The following is a 20019-nucleotide window of genomic DNA, read 5'->3' as shown; positions in this document are numbered from 1 at the left end:
GGCCCTAGGTTGGGTACATTGCCATCGCTATCGACAGTGTATGGTAGTACTGGCCAACGTGGGCGTGAGTGGGTGGAAGCGCTCTGAGAACTTTCACCGTCTATTCGGTGTGCATTGGGGATTGCGTTTATTGGCAAAAAGTCCGCGATGGGATCCAATTGCACAAGCGGTGGACGTTTTGTAACCAGGGTTCAGGTTGAATAGCCGCGGCCTAGGGGGTCAGCGAGGATTGTTATGTGTGAGAAATATGGTTCACACACTGAGGCTTTTTGCAATGAATGGGTATGTAAGACTGGCAAAGATAGGGTGCCATTCCTTAAAGTGGGCAGCTTTGAACCAGAGGCACTGCAGAATGTAGGCAGTAAAATATGTCTTCTTAAATCCAGAAAACAAAGGATTAGACATGCAGATTGTTTAAAATTTATGGCAACAGGAGGGGGATATACAAAGAGAATTAGCTCGCGCAGCAGGTTCCAAACCTAGCGGGAAAATAATGCCGACCGCACAACCACCACTACCGTATATTGCGGGGGAGAAGATGGCTACAGTCAATGGTATATCCGTAAAATATAGTAGTATGTAAAAACAATGTATTAACCCTAATTATTTTTTGCAAGATGTATCCTGTTTTTGAAGTCTTTTCAAGGTTATAGTACACAAGAGGATGATGGACTTGCTGGCAGATCAGTTCCTGTATTTATTTACAGAGAGAGAGAGAGACACAAGATGCATTGGAGGGAATGGTAATTGTATCGCTGGCCTGTAACTGTAATTGTATGTAACTGTATGTTTTAACTGCTTACTGTATGAGTTGTAACTATAGGTATACTGTACTTTGTAATATATATATTGAATCTATATCTTTTTTTTTATAACAAATATATCCAGCCAAATCGCAGCTCTCCTCCAAGCAGTCACCTTGCTGCAGGAAACTCAGGTGGGACCTGTCCAACCAGGTAGAGCAGTAACAATATTCCCCAATGAAAGAACTGGTGAGGTCACAGCTACCGGTAAGTGTGAGACAGTTCATTGCACAGAGACAACAACACCTCACAGTAAACAGATTAGGAACGGAATGGTAGGATTACACCCTGTCTTGGAAATAGTAACCCCCAATGAGGGAACCGATAGTCAGGGAATAATCCTCACCAGGAATAATGGAATGTATTGCCCGTGGCCCAGAGATGAGCTGTGATCAATCATTTCAGAATTCCCCGACCCTCGGAAGCATTTAGCCAGATGTCAGAAATTTTTCAGAGATCTGGGTAATGCGTATGAACCGACAAACAAACACTGGCGGATATTTTTGAAAGCGTGCCTACCTCCTAATATTGACACCCAAAAATGTATCACTGATTGTAGATTAGAGTCAGATAGTCTTATGACTGACAAAACACAATCAGGAGAACTTAGAGCAATTAACATGCAACTAGAGTTGTATTTCCCCACAACTGTTAAGTGGAGAAGAATTTTCTCCATAAAACAGAGGGAAAATGAAATGACATCTGAATATTTCCATCAGGCCCTGCAAATAATGGATAGATACATTGGGGTATCAGATACAGGGAACGATGCGAATTACAGGGAGGTAGCTGTTTCTGTATTAATGGACGGACTCAAAAAGACAGTAAGGGACAGGGTACAAACATCTTTGCCTAATTGGAGAGGGGTCACAGTAGCTTGTCTTAGACATTGCGCAATTGAACACCATAAGAATATTGCTAGGCGTAGAGAACTGCAGGAGGAGAGGCTGAGGATTGAAAGTATACAGGCTCTTACACCAGAGTCTCATCAGCCTAAACCCCAAAACCCTGGTGGTAAGAAAAGACCGAGAAATTGTTACATTTGTAAAAAAATAAAGGACATTTTTCTAGAGATTGCAAGAGTAGTAGAGCACATAGCCAATATAGACCCCTAGACAGAGAAAACAAGCCACGTTATTAAACACATAGACGGGATCAAGGGACATATAGTAAGGAGTCACGAGCCATATAGAAAACACAGATTCGGTTAATGGGAAGAATGGAATAAATGCAACTTTACCCTTTTGACAGAACTTACTGGGGTTAGGAGGAGATGTCTAAACTTCTGCTTCTTTCTCTAGCAGAAGTGACCTCTAATTAATTTAGCAGAAGTTTTGTTAGAGATGGTATACATATAGCGTGCTCCCGCCCAGGAAGTACGAATTATGTTGGATTCCCACGAAGACTAAGCTTGCATTTCACTGTTCTAGATACATGTCCATCACAGGTAGAGGAAATTATCTCAAAGATACCGGGTTCCCTATGAACTTAGAATGGACAGGACACTGGATTGATGGCTGGGATAGTCCCAGTAGAGATATAACACACATAGATTTTTTGGGGGGAAGCAGACAGAGTAGAGAATCATTCCCCGTAGTGCCCAATCCAGATGTCAAACTTTGTAAAATCTTCTTTGCCTCTACCAACTTATCTTTTACTAAACTCTATGTGATTTGTCTTCAAAGTTTCCTCTTCATCTGTTACGTTCACCGACAGGGTTACAGTTCAGACGCCACAGGCCTACTCGGTCTTTCAGAGTTCTGCCCAAATCCAGTATATCTCACCAGCATAGGGACACCAGTATCAGTGTGCCTGGTCATGCACAAAGGGTGGAGAATGGGAATACGGGTGAAGTGAGACTGTATATAGACACCGATATGCATGATGGCATGACAGCCTGATGGTGAACGCAAATCTGAAAAATTTTCTTTTTATTATTTCCTTTCTCTTTTCACTTTCCACAGATGGTTTACTTCACACAACTGATAATACACAACAGTTAAACACATTGAAATGCAAGCTTTATGTTCCCTACAGAAAGGTCGCTGACCCGGAGAGAACTCGTGACAAAGAGCAGAGTGTAGAGAACCTCGTATCACTGGAGTGTCTGTTCCGGGAAGGTTGAGAGGCAGGACTGTTGAAGGGCATCTGAGCACAGAGACTAACAAGATATAGAACGGTTGTCGTACCACTTTCTTTTTTCACCTCCCCCTGTAGTTTTCCTTTCTTTTCTCCATCTTATTTTCCTCCTTTCCCCTAACGAAATGGATCGATCACAAGAGACTGCGTTTCGGGTTCTGTTAGTAATTCTGGTTTTGATAAGGACAGCGTGTTTTGGTGAGGGTCTCAGAGAGGTCGAGCAGGGATCTGGAATGGGTTCTGATGGCAAGTATGGATTTGTAGGATCTCAGGATCAGCGCATCACTTTAGTAAAAGCTGGCATCAGTAAGTGCTCTGGTAGTCAGGGAGCTCGGGGGCACTGTGAGGGGTTATTGTCTGATGAATATTGTATTTGTAGGAATTGTGAGAATATAGTTGAGGATGGGTGCATCCAGAGATGTCAGTCCATCCTTAATATCGACATGGACCGTCATCCGTTGAGTGATTATCACTCACTAGTGGGTAAGGTCTTAAACCAGACAGAATGCTGGGTGTGCTCACAGGTACCTCAAGGTCAGAGCAAGTCAGGATTAGTACCGTACCCTTTAGCAATAGATGAGGTACTCGAATTACGGGGTGGGAGACCGGTGGACAAGAAATTCAATATCTCTAGGCCCCCTAGTTTGAAGCTCCACCAGTATCATGTAGACAGGTCCTTATTGTGTTTTAATATTTCCAATTACCGAAAACCGGGAAATTGGGAAGTGACGTGGAATAACCAGACACTGACCTTTTCACACAGAGCTAATAGGATACCCATAGACTCTGAACTTGTACGCCAAATAGCCAACAGTGGGAGGTATTTTTCGGTATAGGTATACTCGTGGAAGCAAGACCATGTGGGTTGGAAAAGTATCGCCAGGATATTGTGCTCATATCATCCAGCCCGATACTTGTACTGAGCAGATGGGAGAACTAGGGATTGGTTTCTTCACTTGGAAAGTTTGTAATATGGTGATGTCATATTTTGTCCCCTATGTTCTCCCAGATGATGCCTATTTCATATGTGGGAGGAAGGCGTACAAGTGGCTTGCCCCGAGCTCAGAGGGATTGTGTTATATTGGGAGAGTACTGCCAGAGGTCATGACCATAACCCATGATAAGATGAAAGACGTTCACCGCAGTGCTCAGGCTCCTTATACTCATACTCACTATGAACACATCATCAAGAGACACCTCATAGATAGGACAGAGCACGCAGCCTCTGATTTGATCCACGAATCCACCGGGATTCAATTCCTTCTCACATTAGACATCACCCGTACTGCCAGAGGAATTATAAATTATAGGTATATCCATGCGCTAGCGAACTTGATAGATAATATCACTGAGATGTATGACGACACCTTCAGGTATACGGGAAGGGAGTTACAAGCTTACAAGCAGGAACTGATTCAGCACAGGATGGTCCTCAATTATATCACAGCCGTGACAGGTGGGTACTGTGTTACTCTGGCAACTCAATATGGTGTGAAGTGCTGTACGTATATTATGAACAGCACTGACGACCCCACGGAGATCATCGATCAAAAGATGGACGATATCTTGCAGTTGAAGTGGGAGTTCAGGAGGAAGCACAACCTTACCTTAGCGACTGTGAGTAATGAACTGACCAGCTGGGTCTCATGGTTGAACCCACGAAAATTGGTTCTCAGGTTTAGGAGAGTGGGCTCAAAATGTTATTATGAGTGTAGGGAAGTTTCTCCTTTGTATCATGGGAGTCGTCATAATTATTGGTTCGATATTTAGGTGTGTTCGAATTCTGACGCGGCGCAAGCACGGCACAAAGTTGATGAGTCTAAGGAGCGAGGGCGCTGTTATAGCAGCAGATTTAATTTATGACCCATCCATAGAGACAGTGTTATGATAAGGATTGCAAATTAATTTCATGGCCTGTTTCTTTCACCCGTTTCTCTTTTGTTTCCCCCTCTGCCCAGATACATCCATCCAGAAAAGACACCAGCCCTACCCAAAATGTTTATGTGAATGTATTTTAGATATGTGTCTTATCTTCATCTCTGCAACCTCCAGTTAATGGCACACATAGTCGACAGGTGATATCCACATATACTAGCACTCACATATGTTTCCCCCTCCATGTATCATCAACTAAATGTGCACCCCATTTGTTAGAACAAGAAGCCGAAAAGAGCTCGGTAGTGTTTGTTGGCCCATTCACAGACCCTTAATACGGGATAAGAAGGATTTAATGTATACTTCGCAATACCTCAAAGTTTATTTAGAACATATACGGCACGATGATACATGCCCCTCAGACATGGGTTCATACATACATGCTTTTTACTATCCCACTAGGTCATACATTTCCCACCTACAACTCTCCCCGATCATCTGTAGATATTGTATAGATATTTTTCTGTTTAGTGATTAGATAGTGGCAGTTATTGGTGACTGCCAAAGGGTGGACTGTCAAAGTCGAAAAATATTGCAGTACACACATCACGTACAAACTACACACAGATGGCCTCGGCGCGTGTACTAGTTCTGCCGTGCGTGCACATATCCGCAATTTGCGTATGGTCGCTCCCGCGGTCCTGCGCATTAGCGCGTGGTATGAGTATTTACGGTAGAGTTTGTGAACGCATGGAAGGCTATCAAAACACATTACATATTTAATCCAAATAGTGCACAATGTACACATAGTCTCCCTGCACCACATCAGAAAGTAACAGCAGTTTAAATGGTAACAGAACAAAGGGATTCACCTTTACAGGATAGGAGGGGACAGAACAAGGTTATAAGGTGGTGTTTGGTATCCAGCTGTAGGGTATTTTAAGGGTAACATTCCGGTGTTGGTTTGAGGAAGATCGCATGTTCCTGCGGATAGTTATGTGCAGGAGCAGAATATAGATATAAACTGTATTTACTGTACATTATGTATGCGGCGGGAATCCAGAGGAGACCACCCACAAGAGCAGTTGGAACAGACATCGCCCATGTATTCAAACCGACCTATGACCTCTCCTGTACTGTAAATGACCATCCCTGTGTCCAATGGACAAAGAGATTACAGTATTCATTGTGTTAAGTTTTGGATGAATTGTATAAAGAGAGCCTGCTGCAGGCCTGGTCAGACACAAGACTCACAACGTTATCTATCAGATGACGGAGGACCAGACTGGGTAGCGCGGCGAATCCACTCACGTATGTACCATTAATTGTAGCCATTATTCTGTTGTATTGTATTGTTTATATTGTAACCCCCTTTCAGCAATAATACGCTGTGGTGTCGGAACCCAGTGGTTTAACTACAAACTGGTGTCGTGTCTTCCTTTCCCTGCTAAGGTTTAAAGTGTATTACTATCGCATTGCATTGCTGTAAAAGGTTTAAAATGTATCTCTGGGTGTGTACGCGCTGCGTGTACTTTGTACCGTCAGCGCGGCGTGTGTACGCAAAGTCCGTACACTGTACGGGACTCTGTACGCAAACAGTGTACAATGTACGTAGGGTGTGAATTAAGTTTAACGGCCGCAGCGGCTTCATGGTAAAGTGTATTTGAAGTGTGTATAAGGTATAGCTTTTCATTCCTGCATATAAAACGGCATTATCAACAGCTGCTGGGGTGGCCCGGAGACCCACTATAGCATTTGGGTGGATTACTAAGGCCATCGCCAAATGGTCGGGTAACCTACTTGAGGGGTTAAATACTGTACTATACCTTGCCTCTGGGGGAGATTATTTTACTCCTGCAACATATGCAGGACTCTGCGAATTTTATGTGGGAAGCCATACAAGAAATAGGCTTGCTTAATGCATGCACCACTGCTATGGCAGTGTCAGCATGCAGAGGCTTATGGCTACACCAGTGGACTGCTGATGCGGACTCCAGGAAAGGCGTGGAAGGCTTACCCTTCACAGGAGAAGCCTTATTTGGAGATGAACTAGACAAATGGATCTCCAAAGCTACTGCGGGTAAGTCCACGTATCTTCCTTCTGCAGCTCACCCAGCGAGGAAGGCCTACTCAGGTCCTAATATACAGTCCTTTCGGACTGCCAAGTTCAAGGGCAAGACCAGAGGTTCTTCTACAGCCACCAGAGGCGCTAGATGTAAATCACGCAAACCAGCAACTGCTGGTTCACAGGAACAGAGCTCAAGCTCTGCTTCCTCAAAGCCTTCAGCATGACGGTGGACCGAGATGCCTGGAGGACTGGCAGGTGGGAGCCCGACTAAAATTTTTCAGTCACAGTTGGACAGCTTCGTGCCAGTCATATATCTTATTTCCGAGGGCTACAGACTGGAGTTTCAGGAGCTCCCACCTCACAGATTCTTCAAATCAGGCTTACCAGTGTCACAAGAGGCAAGTATAACCTTACAGGATGCCATTCAAAAATTGGTACAGACTCAGGTCATTGTTCCAGTTACACCTCATCTGCACAACAAGGGATATTATTCCAACTTGTTTGTAGTACCGAAACCGGACAGTTCGGTAAGACCGATTTTGAACCTCAAGTCGTTGAACCCGTACTTATGAGTGTTCAAATTCAGGATGGTGTCTCTGAGAGCGGTGACCTCAGGTCTGGAGGAGGGGGAATTCCTAGTGTCCCTGGATATCAAGGATGCATACCTTCACATCCCAATCTGGCCGCCTCATCAGGCTTATCTATGGTTTGCTCTGCAGGACTGCCACTACCAGTTCCAGGCCCTACCATTTGGTCTCTCCACAGCACCAAGAGTATTCACCAATGTGATGGCAGGGATGGTGTTTCTACTCCGCAATCAGGGAGTAAACATAATTCCGTACCTGGACAATCTTCTGATTAAGGCACCGCCCAGGGAGCGGTTATTGGACAGCATTGGCCTCTCAACCAGACGACTACTGGATCACGGGTGGATTCTGAACTTACCAAAATCTCACCTGGAACCGACACAGAGGCTTCCTTTCCTGGGAATGATACTGGACACAGAGTCTCAGAGATTGTTCCTTCCCTTGGAAAAGGCTATGGTAATCCAGTCAATGGTTTGGGCTGTCCTGAAGCCAACCCGGATCTCATCTTCACATGCACCAGAGGATCTGTCTGTCGCCAAAAGCCAGAATCTCCCTTCTGTGGTGGCTACAGACTTCTCACCTCGTTGAGGGTTGGAGGTTCGGGATTCAGAATTGGATTCTGCTAACCACAGACGCAAGCCTCAGAGGATGGGAAGCAGTCACCCACAGGTTGCAGTTTCAAGGAAGATGGTCAAGTCGGGAAGTTGTCCTTCCAATAAACATCTTGAAACTCAGGGCAATCTACAAAGCCCTTCTGCAGGCCTTATCTCTACTTCAGAATCAGGCCATTCAAGTCCAGTCGGACAATGTAACGGTGGTAACGTACATAAACCGACAGGGTGGAACGAAAGGCAGAGCAGCAATGTCAGAGGTGTCAAGAAATATCCTCTGGGCGTAAATACACGCTGTGGCATTGTCAACGGTCTTCATTCCGGGAGTAGACAACTGGGAAGCAGACTTCCTCAGCTGACACGACCTGCACCCGGGAGAGTGGGGCCTCCACCCGGAGGTGTTCCGGTGGCTGACACGTTGGTGGGGATGTCCACAGATCGACATGATGGCCTCTCGACTCAACAAGAAGCTCAAGCGGTACTGTTCCAGGTCGAGGGACCCACAAACAGTGGCGGTAGACGCTCTGACAACTCCATGGTGTACGTGTTTCCTCCACTTCCTCTGATCCCAAGAATTCTAAAGTGAATAAAAAGGGAAAAGGTTCAAGCAATCCTCATTGCTCCATACTGGCCTCGAAGGGCCTGGTACGCGGATCTTCTTGAGATGCTGATCGAAAATCCGTGGCCTCCACCTCTTCACGAGGATCTTCTGCAACAGGGCCCGTTCATCTATCAAGACTTACCGTGGCTACGTTTAACAGCATGCAAGTTGAAGGGCTGATTCTAGGCAGGAGAGGGATTCCGGACAAGGTCATCCCGACTATGATCCAAGTCATTAAGGGGGTAACGTCTAAACATTACCAGCGTATATGGAAGAAGTATGTCTTTTGGTGTGAGAGCAGACAATATTCTACAGTGGATTTTGTTATGGGACGTCTCCTGCTTTTTCTGCAGTCGGGAGTAGATGTGGGCCTACGGCTAGGCTGCATTAAAGTCCAGATTTTGGCCATGTCTATTTTCTTTCAGAAACAATTGGCTTTTCTTCCTTAGGTCCAGATGTTTGTGAAAGGTGATTTATGGTGGGTGGTATCTATCACATGGAGCGCCACATGGATCTATATTAAACCAGGAGGGGAGATATAAATAAATAAATAAATCAATATTACTTATTTGTCACTCTTCCTCGGACGATAGGTCTCTTCCAGACACTTCTTTCACTCCCGTATGTTCAAAATATGGGGAAGAAATAAATAGTATGGCATGTGTAGTACAGTAAATTTAATGACATAAAAACAGAAAGACAAATTGTGCAAATTTGCAGAGGTTATCCAGTATAATGCTCAAGTGATCACATATCACATATGAGCCAATAATAAAGTGCAAATGACAATGGAACTTTCAAACAGCCACGTCCCAAGTCCCAGTGGAAGTGTGAACAGACTTAAAAATTACCAGAAAGCAATGAGAACCGGTGGAAAACAGTTCTCATTGTAAATTCTTTAATATATCACCAGTATAATCCTCCCGGGATAGGCAGTCTGGGATGGGTTCCTGGTAATCGTCAACTCCTCCACATCAAACAGAAAGGACTCCAGGATAAGCTGTTCCGGTGAGAGCCAATGCGTTTCAACCCTGTACTTAGGGTCTTTTTCAAGGCAATGAATAAAAATATCCTCTTACTGTCCATCCTTATAAAGGTGAATATGTCCAATCCTCTTGTTCCATAAAACACACCTCTCCCATCAACCAATAGGAGATGGTGTTATTCAAAGGGAGGCCTAAAGTCCCGCCTGCCTCTATGTATTGATCTCGTTTGTTCTCGGCGGTCCGCGGCGTTCCGAGACGTCACTTCCGCTTCTCAGCGGAAACGCGTCACCGGCGCCGTTTCCATGGATACCTTGGTATTCATACGGCTCACTCGTTGCGGCGTCGTTGTCATGGTTCCCCTATTAGGTGGAACGGGTTATCGACGCCATCTTCTAGGAGACCAGGATGCTTTCATTGGTTTTTATCTCCGGCATTTCCCGTATCTCCGTAATTTAAAAAGCAACGGGAGCTATTATCATAATATTCCATAAGAACCCATGGTGGCCACTTCATTGAATAGCATTTCCTCCTTCCTAAAATATAAAAACTTGGATCAAACTTCACATATACATAAAAGACATTAATCTTGTATTTCATATATAAGCAAAAATGGTTTTAAAATTTAATGAATTAAAAAATATGGATTTCATTTCAGATATATATATACTGCAAAGAGTCATGACAGATATATAAAAATTTTTCCCTCATGTATCTTTATGAGATGTTATTAATAGATTATTTATAAAAACCATTTTAATTCGAAATCATTGTTTAGCCCATGAGGATGCAATGTGTTAAAATCATAAATATATTGCATTTCGCATTTGGCTAGCAGGGAAGGTAAATCTCTTTGCCTGAAGTTCCCTTTTACCAAACGTAGACCCGCAAATCTCACAATATCCTTTGTTGAACTCCCATGATATTTTTTAAAATGATTAGACAGTGCATGCGTTTCTAGACCTTTTCTAATGTTACGGCAATGTTCTCCAATCCTTATTTTTAGTGCCCGGGAAGTGCGTCCAATATAAAATAAATGGCATTTGCATTCAATAAAATATATGACATTATTCATATTACATGTAATAAAATCTGTAAGTTTAAAACTTTTCTCGTTTATTACTATATTCTCCAATTTCTTTGTACCGTCACTTTTAATTTCTCTACATCCCAAACATATGCCACAGCGATGGAATCCAGTGGTGGCAATTCTGCCTTCTCGCTTTTTTGGTTTCAGAAAACTGTTTACCAGTTTCTGTTTAATGTTTGGGGCTTTTTTATAAATAAATGATGGGCGTTCTGGAATTACTTTGCCTATCACTGGATCTTTTTTCAGGATATTCCAGTTCTTCTTTATTGATCTCTCTAAAGTCCGATACTGAGAATTAAAGCCTGTTATGAATCCCCACTCATAATTGTTCTGTTTGGGCTCTTTATCTGAAGTTGCACTCAAAAGGTCTTTTCTTTCCAGTTTATCTACTTCTTGCATGGCTTGCTCTACTTTCTCCATTTTGTATCCATTATTGTTGAATCTATTCTTCAGTTCGACGGTCTGCTGTTTGTACACTGTTTCTTCCGTGCAGTTCCTTTTTAACCGTCTCAGTTGTCCATGTGGGATGGAGTCTAGCCAGTTCATATGGTGGCAACTGTCATAATCTATATACGATCTAGAATCTGTTTGTTTGGTAAAGGTTTTTGTCTGAATCTGATTATTCTTTATAAAAACCGTTATGTCTAAAAAGTCCACACTTTTCTCATCAATATTGAAAGTAAAATTGATATTCAGACTATTGTCGTTTAAATATGTGCAAAACGCTTCCAACAAATTCTTCTCACCTTTCCATATAAAAAAGACATCGTCTATGTAGCGGCGCCAGGCTACCAGGTTCGCTCCGAAAGGGTTGTTGGTCCAAACAGTATCCTGTTCCCATTGACCCATAAAGATATTCGCATAGCTCGGAGCGAACCTGGTGCCCATCGCCGTACCCATTTTCTGGATATAAAAATCCCCATTAAAAATAAAATAATTGTTGTGAAGAATAAAATGGACCCCTTCAATAATTAGATTTTGGATGCATTCATCCAATGAACTTCTTCTAAGGTAGGTTGTTATAGCTTTTAAACCAGCTTCATGGTGAATTATGGAATATAATGACTTAACATCTGCAGTCACCATTAACATGTCGTCCTCCCATTGGATTGTTGTTAGAAAATTTAAGAATTCTTTAGTGTCCTTTAGGTGGGATACATTTCCTAAAACCAATGGTTGCAAGAAATGGTCTATATACTCTGATAGATTGGCTGTTATGGACCCAATCCCAGACACTATGGGCCTGCCGGGAGGGTTGGTTGCATCCTTGTGTACTTTAGGCAACAAGTATATAGTTGGTACAACTGGATTAGGGTTGGAGAGAAATTTTGCCTCTCTTTGATCCAGACTCCCCAAGGTCTCATATTTTTCAATCAAGACCTGTAATTCTAAATTGATTCTTCCAGTGGGGTCCGATCGAAGTTTGGAGTAAGTCTCTTTATCGTTTATATGAGTTTCCACTTCTTTTATATACCAGTCGGTGTTCATTAAGACAACCCCTCCCCCCTTGTCGGCCGGCTTTATAATAATGTCTTGATTTTTCCTTAGGTCTTTCAGAGCTGCTCTTTCCTTGTAACTTAAATTAAATTTAAAACCTGTAGGTTTGATCATTCTTAGGTCGTCTTGTACTAAATCACAGAATGTGTCAATAAATTTCCCCTTCACATGAGCTGGAAAAAAGATTGATTTTGGTTTGAATGATGTTCTGGTGGGTGCTTCCATAACTTCTTCATTGGATGTTTCTTCTTTTAGTAAAAAGAATTTTTTTAGGCATAATTTCCTTGTAAACTTATGGATATCTACAAATGTCTCAAATTTATTTATTGCTGTGGCTGGCGCATACTTTAGGCCCTTCTCCAAAACTCTCTTTTCTGGGTCTGTTAAAATATGAGTGCTTAAATTGAAAATTTTCACACCCCTTTCGGGAATGTTTTCTACAACTTGGACTGGTGTATTATTCTCAGTCTCTAATGTATTCATTGTGTCATCGATGGTGACTCCTTTTGGGTTTTTCCTCTTCCTATGGGGCTTATTCTTCTTATTTCTTTTCCTTATGCCCCCTCTCTTTCCTCTATGCGTCTTGTTTTTTATCTCCATTGTCGGTCTCTCCTCCCATTCTCTAAAAAACGCGCTCCTTCTCTGGTTTCTTCCAAGGTTTCATATCTGTTGTTCGTATATATGGGTGTTCTATATTCTCTTCTTCCCTGTCCTTCCCTATTATATCTGTCACCTCTATATCTAGTGTCCCTCTGATCTAGAGAAGCATATTGGTTATTGTATCTATTGTTTCTTAACCCTCTTCTAAATGTGTGTTCTGGTGTTCTATCCCCATGATTGCCAGTAACCTTTCTTTCAAATCCCTGATTCTGTCTTTCTTGTGTCTTATTAAAATCCCGTCTTTTGTTGTTTTTACTATTATACTCTTTCTGTACTGATCTATTTCTTATATTCGGGATGGGGGTCCTACCTTGTTTCATTGTTGAATTGTTTGAAGGATTAACTTCTTCTTCTGCTTCCTTTTTATCTCTTATAAACTTTCTTATTTTTCTATCTACCAATATTTTTTCATTTCTTTTAATATTGGACTCTATTCTATCCTCTAATTGTTTATAATCGGCCATATCTTTGAAGGGGTTAACCAGATCTTTATATTTCTTAATTTCTTCATCAAGATCAGCTAGTTCCCTCCTCCTTTCATTGATGATGAGATTCATCAATGAGAACGAGCATTCACTGATTATTCTTTCCCATTCATCTCTGAAAGAATCTGATGCGGTATCAAATGAGGGTTTTTTGTTGATTTTCAAACCTCTCGGGATAATTTCATGGGTGGTATATTTCTCCAGCGTAACCATTTCCCACCATATTTTATTTTCTTTTATGATGGTACCTTCTAATTTTCGCATCACATTCTCTAAACTTTCGTCTAATAAATCAATATGCTTACCCTCATCCTTGAATAAATTTTCTAATAGAGATTTTCTCTGATCTCTGTAATTAAACATATTTATGCAGCAGTGTGACAACAACAGCACTAAAACGGAGAGAAAAAGATACGTGTATACAGGTGAACTTTAAATGATGATGGGACACACTGCGCAAATTAGGCAGCTCCACAGACAGAAACCAATAAAAGTGTCTCTAGATATAGAGATATAGAGGTGACAGATATAATAGGGAAGGACAGGGAAGAAGAGAATATAGAACACCCATATATACGAACAACAGATATGAAACCTTGGAAGAAACCAGAGAAGGAGCGCGTTTTTTAGAGAATGGGAGGAGAGACCGACAATGGAGATAAAAAACAAGACGCATAGAGGAAAGAGAGGGGGCATAAGGAAAAGAAATAAGAAGAATAAGCCCCATAGGAAGAGGAAAAACCCAAAAGGAGTCACCATCGATGACACAATGAATACATTAGAGACTGAGAATAATACACCAGTCCAAGTTGTAGAAAACATTCCCGAAAGGGGTGTGAAAATTTTCAATTTAAGCACTCATATTTTAACAGACCCAGAAAAGAGAGTTTTGGAGAAGGGCCTAAAGTATGCGCCAGCCACAGCAATAAATAAATTTGAGACATTTGTAGATATCCATAAGTTTACAAGGAAATTATGCCTAAAAAAATTCTTTTTACTAAAAGAAGAAACATCCAATGAAGAAGTTATGGAAGCACCCACCAGAACATCATTCAAACCAAAATCAATCTTTTTTCCAGCTCATGTGAAGGGGAAATTTATTGACACATTCTGTGATTTAGTACAAGACGACCTAAGAATGATCAAACCTACAGGTTTTAAATTTAATTTAAGTTACAAGGAAAGAGCAGCTCTGAAAGACCTAAGGAAAAATCAAGACATTATTATAAAGCCGGCCGACAAGGGGGGAGGGGTTGTCTTAATGAACACCGACTGGTATATAAAAGAAGTGGAAACTCATATAAACGATAAAGAGACTTACTCCAAACTTCGATCGGACCCCACTGGAAGAATCAATTTAGAATTACAGGTCTTGATTGAAAAATATGAGACCTTGGGGAGTCTGGATCAAAGAGAGGCAAAATTTCTCTCCAACCCTAATCCAGTTGTACCAACTATATACTTGTTGCCTAAAGTACACAAGGATGCAACCAACCCTCCCGGCAGGCCCATAGTGTCTGGGATTGGGTCCATAACAGCCAATCTATCAGAGTATATAGACCATTTCTTGCAACCATTGGTTTTAGGAAATGTATCCCACCTAAAGGACACTAAAGAATTCTTAAATTTTCTAACAACAATCCAATGGGAGGACGACATGTTAATGGTGACTGCAGATGTTAAGTCATTATATTCCATAATTCACCATGAAGCTGGTTTAAAAGCTATAACAACCTACCTTAGAAGAAGTTCATTGGATGAATGCATCCAAAATCTAATTATTGAAGGGGTCCATTTTATTCTTCACAACAATTATTTTATTTTTAATGGGGATTTTTATATCCAGAAAATGGGTACGGCGATGGGCACCAGGTTCGCTCCGAGCTATGCGAATATCTTTATGGGTCAATGGGAACAGGATACTGTTTGGACCAACAACCCTTTCGGAGCGAACCTGGTAGCCTGGCGCCGCTACATAGACGATGTCTTTTTTATATGGAAAGGTGAGAAGAATTTGTTGGAAGCGTTTTGCACATATTTAAACGACAATAGTCTGAATATCAATTTTACTTTCAATATTGATGAGAAAAGTGTGGACTTTTTAGACATAACGGTTTTTATAAAGAATAATCAGATTCAGACAAAAACCTTTACCAAACAAACAGATTCTAGATCGTATATAGATTATGACAGTTGCCACCATATGAACTGGCTAGACTCCATCCCACATGGACAACTGAGACGGTTAAAAAGGAACTGCACGGAAGAAACAGTGTACAAACAGCAGACCGTCGAACTGAAGAATAGATTCAACAATAATGGATACAAAATGGAGAAAGTAGAGCAAGCCATGCAAGAAGTAGATAAACTGGAAAGAAAAGACCTTTTGAGTGCAACTTCAGATAAAGAGCCCAAACAGAACAATTATGAGTGGGCATTCATAACGGGCTTTAATTCTCAGTATCGGACTTTAGAGAGATCAATAAAGAAGAACTGGAATATCCTGAAAAAAGATCCAGTGATAGGCAAAGTAATTCCAGAACGCCCATCATTTATTTATAAAAAAGCCCCAAACATTAAACAGAAACTGGTAAACAGTTTTCTGAAACCAAAAAAGCGAGAAGGCAGAATTGCCACCACTGGATTCCATCGCTGTGGCATATGTTTGGGATGTAGAGAAATTAAAAGTGACGGTACAAAGAAATTGGAGAATATAGTAATAAACGAGAAAAGTTTTAAACTTACAGATTTTATTACATGTAATATGAATAATGTCATATATTTTATTGAATGCAAATGCCATTTATTTTATATTGGACGCACTTCCCGGGCACTAAAAATAAGGATTGGAGAACATTGCCGTAACATTAGAAAAGGTCTAGAAACGCATGCACTGTCTAATCATTTTAAAAAATATCATGGGAGTTCAACAAAGGATATTGTGAGATTTGCGGGTCTACGTTTGGTAAAAGGGAACTTCAGGCAAAGAGATTTACCTTCCCTGCTAGCCAAATGCGAAATGCAATATATTTATGATTTTAACACATTGCATCCTCATGGGCTAAACAATGATTTCGAATTAAAATGGTTTTTATAAATAATCTATTAATAACATCTCATAAAGATACATGAGGGAAAAATTTTTATATATCTGTCATGACTCTTTGCAGTATATATATATCTGAAATGAAATCCATATTTTTTAATTCATTAAATTTTAAAACCATTTTTGCTTATATATGAAATACAAGATTAATGTCTTTTATGTATATGTGAAGTTTGATCCAAGTTTTTATATTTTAGGAAGGAGGAAATGCTATTCAATGAAGTGGCCACCATGGGTTCTTATGGAATATTATGATAATAGCTCCCGTTGCTTTTTAAATTACGGAGATACGGGAAATGCCGGAGATAAAAACCAATGAAAGCATCCTGGTCTCCTAGAAGATGGCGTCGATAACCCGTTCCACCTAATAGGGGAACCATGACAACGACGCCGCAACGAGTGAGCCGTATGAATACCAAGGTATCCATGGAAACGGCGCCGGTGACGCGTTTCCGCTGAGAAGCGGAAGTGACGTCTCGGAACGCCGCGGACCGCCGAGAACAAACGAGATCAATACATAGAGGCAGGCGGGACTTTAGGCCTCCCTTTGAATAACACCATCTCCTATTGGTTGATGGGAGAGGTGTGTTTTATGGAACAAGAGGATTGGACATATTCACCTTTATAAGGATGGACAGTAAGAGGATATTTTTATTCATTGCCTTGAAAAAGACCCTAAGTACAGGGTTGAAACGCATTGGCTCTCACCGGAACAGCTTATCCTGGAGTCCTTTCTGTTTGATGTGGAGGAGTTGACGATTACCAGGAACCCATCCCAGACTGCCTATCCCGGGAGGATTATACTGGTGATATATTAAAGAACTTACAATGAGAACTGTTTTCCACCGGTTCTCATTGCTTTCTGGTAATTTTTAAGTCTGTTCACACTTCCACTGGGACTTGGGACGTGGCTGTTTGAAAGTTCCATTGTCATTTGCACTTTATTATTGGCTCATATGTGATATGTGATCACTTGAGCATTATACTGGATAACCTCTGCATATTTGCACAATTTGTCTTTCTGTTTTTATGTCATTAAATTTACTGTACTACACATGCCATACTATTTATTTCTTCCCCATATTTTGAACATACGGGAGTGAAAGAAGTGTCTGGAAGAGACCTATCGTCCGAGGAAGAGTGACAAATAAGTAATATTGATTTATTTATTTATTTATATCTCCCCTCCTGGTTTAATATAGATCCATGTGGCGCTCCATGTGATAGATACCACCCACCATAAATCGCTTGTTCACTTCAGTGTTTTGGAGAGACACTTTTATTGGTTTCTGTCTGTGGAGCTGCCTAATTTGCGCAGTGTGTCCCATCATCATTTAAAGTTCACCTGTATACACGTATCTTTTTCTCTCCGTTTGTGAAAGGTGTTCTGCACATCCAGCCTCCCTTTGTGCCTCCCATGGCACCTTGGGATCTCAATTTGGTGCTGCAGTTCCTCTTATCGGATTGGTATGAACCCTTACAGGAGGTTGACGTGAATTACCTTACATGGAAGACCGTCACACTCTTGGTCTTGGCTTCAGCAAGACGTGTGTCGGAGCTAGGTGCATTGTCTCACAAGAGCCCCTACTTAATTTTCCATGAGGACAGAGCTGAACTCAGAACTTGTCAGCAATTTCTTCCTAAGGTGGTGTCCACGTTTCACATCAACCAACCTATTGTGGTACCGGCTGTTACGGACACATCTACTACTTCAAAGTCTTTGGATGTTGTGAGGGCTTTGAAGGTGTACGTAAAGAGGACAGCTCATCACAGGAAATCCGACTCGCTGTTCGTTCTCTATGATCCAAATAAAATTGGGAGTCCTGCTTCAAAGCAGTCTATTGCACGCTGGATCAGGCTCACTATCCAGCATGCTTATTCCATGGCAGGATTGCCAATTCCAAAATCTGTACAGGCCCACTCTACTAGGTCAGTGGGTTCTTCCTGGGCGGCTGCCTGGGGTGTCTCGGCTTTACAGCTCTGCTGAGCAGCTACTTGGTCAGGTTCAAACACATTTGCAAAGTTTTACAACTTCGATACTTTGGCCTCTGGGGACCTTCAGTTTTGTCATTCAGTTCTGCAGGGACCTCAGCACTCTCGCACCCAGTTGGGGAGCTTTGGTACTTCTTCATGGTACTAAATGGATTCCCAGTATCCCCAAGGATGTAAGAGAAAATAGGATTTGAATTACCTACCGGTAAATCCTGTTCTCGTAGTCCGTAGTGGGTGCCCACCTTGTGCTTCGTTCTTCCTGCACTGTTACTTTGTTAAGTATTCTGGTTGGTTCAGCTATTACTGTTCATGTTTCAAGTTTGGTTAACATGGCTTTCCTATTGTTCTGTGTGTGCTGGTTCGTAATCTCACCACTTTCCTTATCTATCCTTCTCTCAAAGTATGTCCGTCTCCTCGGGCACAGTTTCCTAGACTGAGTCTGGTAGGAGGGGCAAAGAGGGAGGAGCCAGCGCACTCTATCAAATTCTTAATGTGCCCAATGCTCCTTGTGGACCCGTTTATACCCCATGGTAGTAAATGAATTCCCAGTATCCTCTATGGTCTACGAGAAAAGGATTTACCAGTAGATAATTAAAATCCTATTTTTTCCATTCACTGGCCCAGTTGAGCTTACAATCTATATTCCCTACCACATGTATACGCTCACACTTGGGAGCCAGTTAACCTACCAGTATATTTTTGGATTGTGGGAGGAAACCGGAGTACCCGGAGGAAACCTACGCAAGTACAGGGAGAATATACAAGCTTGTAACAGTAATGATTTCTGACTTAAAGCCAATTACTTGTCTTCTATGTATAAAATGTGTACACATACAGTAGCTGTATGTTTGTGTCTTAAGACTTTCATTGTGCATCTTTGTATGAACAAGCTGTTTTTCTTTATAGTATGTTAATCAGAAATTGTTTTCCTTTTTGGGTTTACATAATAGGCTTGACAATAGATCTATTTGTGGTCAACAAATAGATGTTTACTTTGATCAAGTGACTTAGACATCTGTGGACATCCAAAATACACAAGAGTGAAAGGCAATTTGACCTAAATTAGAATTCTATACAACAATAGATTTCATAATTTTGTACCAGTGACTAGGGACTCCAATAATATGGGGAAATGATCCCTTGACAACCGCCCAGATTTCTGGGTGAAATAGAGGGTCATGGCAGACTGATGGCAGTTTCCATTGAAACCTGAGATTGAGAATAGGGTTCCTGTGACTGACAAGTCTAGGCACTACACAGCGAGAGGAGGCTCTCTGGAACCACACCTTATACTAGGATTCTGATTATACTGTATAACTGCCTTAAGGAATGTGGATAAGTGTATTTTCATTCTTGTCAATGGTATTGTAAATAAATGATTGTTAAACTTTGTTGGCGTCCCTGACTCATACTATACTTCCGCTATAATAGTCCCACTGGGAACAAAACTCCACATAGTTAGAGCCATGCTGGTAATCAAACCGATGACCTATGTGCTGTGAGGCAGTAATGCTAACCACTA

This window comes from Pseudophryne corroboree, chromosome 6, assembly GCF_028390025.1.
Source record: "Pseudophryne corroboree isolate aPseCor3 chromosome 6, aPseCor3.hap2, whole genome shotgun sequence".
In the NCBI taxonomy this organism is placed as follows: domain Eukaryota; kingdom Metazoa; phylum Chordata; class Amphibia; order Anura; family Myobatrachidae; genus Pseudophryne; species Pseudophryne corroboree.
The sequence above is the reverse complement of the archived record's forward strand: the minus strand, read 5'-3'. Positions refer to the sequence as shown.